The sequence below is a fragment of the Nicotiana attenuata genome, unplaced genomic scaffold (genome assembly GCF_001879085.1).
Source record: "Nicotiana attenuata strain UT unplaced genomic scaffold, NIATTr2, whole genome shotgun sequence".
Lineage (NCBI taxonomy): Eukaryota > Viridiplantae > Streptophyta > Magnoliopsida > Solanales > Solanaceae > Nicotiana > Nicotiana attenuata.
In genome coordinates this window covers 67,537-72,993 of record NW_017670708.1, presented here as the reverse complement: position 1 = coordinate 72,993, position 5,457 = coordinate 67,537, and positions in this window count along the sequence as shown.

Genomic DNA, 5,457 nt, shown 5'->3' with positions numbered 1-5,457 from the left:
TCTTTAGTTTTTGGTTCAATTTTTGCTTTGATTTTTCTGCCGGTCGAGTGAGTAAGTCATTAATGATTCGACTCCAGTTCAATTTGGTTTGAATCCCTGACTTGTTGTGAATTAGCTTAGTCTGGGTTAACAATTTAGTTAGAAATTCCATGTTCTGATCAATGGGTTGAGTAGTTAGTTCAACTGTAGGGTTTGTTTGGTTTTAGCTGAATTCCTCTGTTCTTTGGGTAATTAACCATGATTGCTACTAAGGTTAAGGGGCTGGGTCAGGTAATTCTAGCTTGGTCAGTAATTTCAGGGGATTCAAAGGGTAGTTTAGGCATGGAAAAGGGTAGTTTCATTAAGATTGGTAATTGTTGAAGTGAAGTAAGGGTAGAATAGGAATTGTAATGGGTATAGAACCTTCTAGGATGGACTATAGTGCATATTTCAGTAAACTTAGGGTAGTTACTTGTGTGACAAGTCAGAAAATAAAGGATAAAAAATAGAATTAAATAGGGACCAATGGGGTAAAAGGAAAATCTGAAATTGGACCTAAGCTCACCTATAAATAGGCATTCATTTGCCTTGATTCACAAGTTTTGAGGTCTAAAATTCAACCCCCCCCCCCAAAGTGTTTACAGATCTGAAGTCTGAAATTCAAAAAAAAAAAAAGTTCAAAAAACCAAAAACAAAAACAGTAGACAGATCATAAAAAAAAAAGAATAATTTACTGCTCTCTTGGGACTCTCTTAGATCAAGTTTGAATTTCACTTGTAGATCAAGTTTCAGTGCAACAGAAGGTTAAAAATGGTTGAGTGTCTTCTAGACCTTGTTTGGATCAAGTTCAGGGACTTTTGGTTGATTTCGAGTGTATTTTGATCCAATCATATCTGGTTTTCATCTGCTTTTGGTGTTTAATCTGCTGCTAGTCATTCCTGAGTCTGCTGTGGTTTTTTTTGGATTTGAAAGTGATCTAGCTGCTTTGAGTTTGAGCTGCTGTTAGCTACTGCTTAGCCGACTTACCTCTTCTTCATTTCTGTTCTAATTCCAGGTATATCCTTAGACTCAAGAGATATTGGAGCAATATCAGCATGTATGCACACATTTGAAGTTGCATAATGAAGAACTATTTGATAGTTGTTGTTTAGCTTAGCCTTTTGGTTTAGTTGATCTATTTAAGCAATGATTGAAATGTATTAATTAGGACTTTACAGACCATACTGAACTGCTGCGTTTTTTGTCGAATTCTATGGTTACCCTGTTGAATAATATTAGATGCGATTAATTCTAGTTTATTGCCATATTTGAGATTTACGTTCAGGATGTAACAGTGGCTTAATAGTGATGGTTTAGTGTTATTAAAAACATTAGAACATATTGCCTTGACTTGAATCTGGAAACAGCTTGTGCGTCTCTCACTGAAATTCAAAGTGTCATTTGTGACCATAAGGATTGATTACCTTAGTGTGCTTGTCATATTGATTAATTGAAATCATAAATGAACATTGGAAATACATTCAGGTTTAGACAGGGACTAATTTGTGTTGAAAAGTATTAACCAGGGTTAAATGACTGCCAAAATCAGGAATTAATGGTATGCAAACAATTTTGAAATTTACGTTGAGTTGTGAATTCCAAACTGTTTATCTGTTAGCAAGTTGTGATTGAAATTAGAATCCAAAGGGCCCAATGAAGCTTCATATTGGATCTGAACTCACTTATGAGCCAAACCTGACGGCCCCTACTCTGACCAGACTTGGGCCTGGAATTTGCTTGTACAGGGCCCATGTTTGGGCAACTTTGTTCTTATGAGTACGGCTGAATTTGTTTAGGGCCAGCTTTGAGGCCCAAGACACTGAAAGTACATCAATACTAATTAATTAGGGTCGTTTAGAGACAAGACTTAATAGAAGAATCATAGTTTCTTTATGTTTGCCTTTTAAATAATAAAGTGAGATGAGCCTCGCCAATAAAAAATGCAAAATCACGGGGCCCTTAATAGATGCTATATAAAATGCTTAGAACTCGGGCGGACCATTTAGCAAATTTCATGGTCTTCTCCAAATATAATAAACTCGTAGTTGCTTTAGGCACGAATTTTAATAATATTACCTTCCTAAAAGTGGGTGCACATTTATGTGACCCGAATCCAAATCCCAACGAAGTTGAAATGTGTCAAAAGCCACGGGTGCACTGGTGTAACGTGGTTCGAGATACATTTTCACGACGTTGCAATTCTTATTAAAAGACATAAAGTAAAAGCGCTTAAAATAAAAGGCACATAGGTTAGAATATGTTTTAAAATCAGATAAAAGCAAATACAACAGTTGAGCGACCGTGCTAGAACCACGGAACCCGGGAGTGCCTAATACCTTCTCCCGGGTTAACAGAATTCCTTACTCGGAGTTCTGGTTCGCGGATTGTTAACAGAGTCATAATTTCCTCGGATCGGGATTCAACCGGTGACTTGGGACACCATTAATCTCCTAAGTGGCGACTCTGAATATTAATAATAAATCCCGTTCCGACTGTCCTTTAATTGGAAAAACTCCTTTACACCCTCACAGGTGTAGAAAAAGGAGGTGTGACAGCTCTGGCGACTCTGCTGGGGATAAGAACCCGGAACTTTGGTTCAGGGTTCAGAATTCGAGCTTAGATATATTGTTGTAGTTGGCTTTATCTGATTTTTCTACATGTTTCATGCTAAATGTGCAAAATGTTGTTGTTTACCGCTTTGATATTATCTGGATTGTATATTAACTGTGGCGAAACCCTCCTCTTCTCACCTCCGGGGATGTGCTCACTGGTGGAGACTCCCTATTCTGTTAGTGCCAATACCTTAAAATAAGAAAGAGGCTGGACAAGTTACTAAGCCGGATGGCCTTTTGGTTCCCGGTACGTAGCCCCCTCCTCGACTCGAGTTGTCCGCTCGGGTACACAGTCTAGAACACATACCCAGGTTTTGAACCTAGAAGAACTTGACTTCATGCCGGATCCCTAGTAGGACGTCTATCTGCATCACGTGCATTTTGACTTAGGGGACTCAACACAGGGGTTGGGTCCATCTAGGACAGGTGTACCCGGAATAAGGGACCATCCTGCTGCATCCTATGTATGCATTTATCTGTTTGGGACATGCATGCTGACCGGCTTTGAATATTTGGGAAAAAGTCGAAAAACCAAAAGAGAAAATAGCGATATAGAGAGTTAAGTTCCTATATTAGAAAAATTAAATGTCCAAGTAGTGCCGAAATGCTGCCGAATTTTTGAAAATGAAAAAAAAAAGAGAAGAAAAGTTCTTTTTAGTTTGCCAATGGAAAAGAAAAACAAAAAGAGTTTTATTTTAACATTAGTTTATTTTATTTACCATTGAAAAGGAAAAAAAAAAGAATCTTGCTTTCAGAAATAGTGAATTTGCCAACAAAAATAACAAAAGAGTCCTGTTTTCAAAAATAGTTAGATTTATTTGCCCGAACTACGCTGGTTTGATTCTCACCGGACGTGAGATACGTAGGCAACCCTCGTCGGGTCCAACCTCCCCTTTTGCAAAAATAGCCAAAAATGCCAAATTTTTTTTAATTTCGTCATGAATAAGTCGGGTGACGCCATTCTTGTTTAAAATAAGCCGAATGTCCCCAAAAGGGCGCCGGAAGGCTGTTTTTGCAAGAATGGCCACCCTGAGTCATTTTTAACGATTGGCAGGCACAGCCTTAAAATCTTCTTTATGAAGTGCTGAAAGGCCGTATCCGCAATACCGACTATTTGTTTAAATCGGCAATTTGAACAAGGATTGTGCCATTTTTCTCTTTTAGGTCAAAATAAGTGATTAAAATCACCTTAATAAATGTGCAGGATGAGCACGACTCAAAATGAATTATTTTCAATCATGCATAAAATCCCTTTGGAGTTACGTCTGTGGTGGAACGATTTAGGCGGAGAAGGGCAAGATGCAGTCAAGAAACATTTGAAAGGGCTTACCGGTTTGCTCGATATTGTGCCTCGGGGAGATATTATTAGAGCACTGGTTACATGTTGGGACCCAGCACATAATGTGTTCCATTTTTCGGACTTTGAGCTTACCCCGACATTAGAGGAAATAGCTGGCTACATTGGAAAGGATGAGGTTCCGGTGAGGCACAAATACTTGGTTGCCCCAGAGTGGTAGTCGTGCACAGATTTCTAGACTCTTTGAAGATAGTCAGAGCCGTCCATTACACAGATTTGGCAAATGGATTTTGTACTCTAAGTTTCATATATCAGCGATACGGCCATATTGGGGGGTTCAACAACCCAGAAAGTAAGATATGTAACAAAGGAAACCGCCAAAAGTGGGAAGAGCATCGACATTCCGCCTTTATGGTAGCTTTCCTGGGGCTTCTGGTATTTCCAAGGAAGGATGGGAACATTGACATAAAAATAGCTGGGGTCGTCAACACGTTAATTACTCAAGCCAAAAGTACACTGGCACCTATGATATTGGCTGACATCTTCCGTGCTCTTACGGCTTGCAAGGCCGGGAAAGCTTTCTTTGAAGGGTGCAATCTATTGTTACAAATGTGGATGATCGAGCATCTGTGTCATCGTCCTCAGTTTTTGAGCTACGGGCCTCCAAACAAAACATGCATAAAAGAGTTTTACACGAGGATTAAAGGGGTTGAATTGCCAGAAGGGGTCACAGGTTGGACAACATATTTTCAGTCCCTCACTGCTAGCCAAATAGAGTGGACACTGGGATGGTTACCCGTTGATGAAATCGTATACATGCCGGCAGCCCGACCACATTTCCTTCTGATGGGGCTTAGAAGCATTCAGCCTTACGCACCGTATCGAGTGTTGAGGCAGCTGGGGAGATGCCAGATAGTACCCAAGGATGATGATCTTAGTTTGCAAGTGGTCGAGATTGGCCCTGATGGCCAGTTTCCTGAAGCAATGGTCCGCCAAGTCTGGAGCGAATGTCAATATTTGGCGGCAAACACTTGTGTTCGAGATCGAGCCAAAGGAGAAGTGTCTCCTGATTATTAGGCTTGGTATAGAAGGGACGTTGCATTTAGAAGACCGGCCAAACGACCTCACATCTAGGAATTCGTTGAATCAGCACGAGAACAGTGGGATTGGTTAACTAAAGAAAATGAGTATAGGGCCCGCATAGGAGCATTGGAAAAACAGGTCCAGGACCTCCGATTTGAGAGTAGCTTGCAAGCCGCGGCTGATGAAGGTGAGAAAAAACAATTGGCCAAAGAGAATGAAGCCTTGCGAGCCCAAATCCAAAAATGAAGTTAGAGGCCGATAATCCTGTCAGAAGTGCCAAAGATGCAAAGCTTATAGCAAATCTAAGGCAAAAGGTGAACGACTACAGTTTTGACCGCACCAAGGCAGAAAAGGATTAGCTGGGTCCGGAAACAATTGGCTAAAAATGCAGAAGAACGGGCCCGCATGGTTAAACAGTTAAAAGAAGAATATGATAGTGAGGTCATG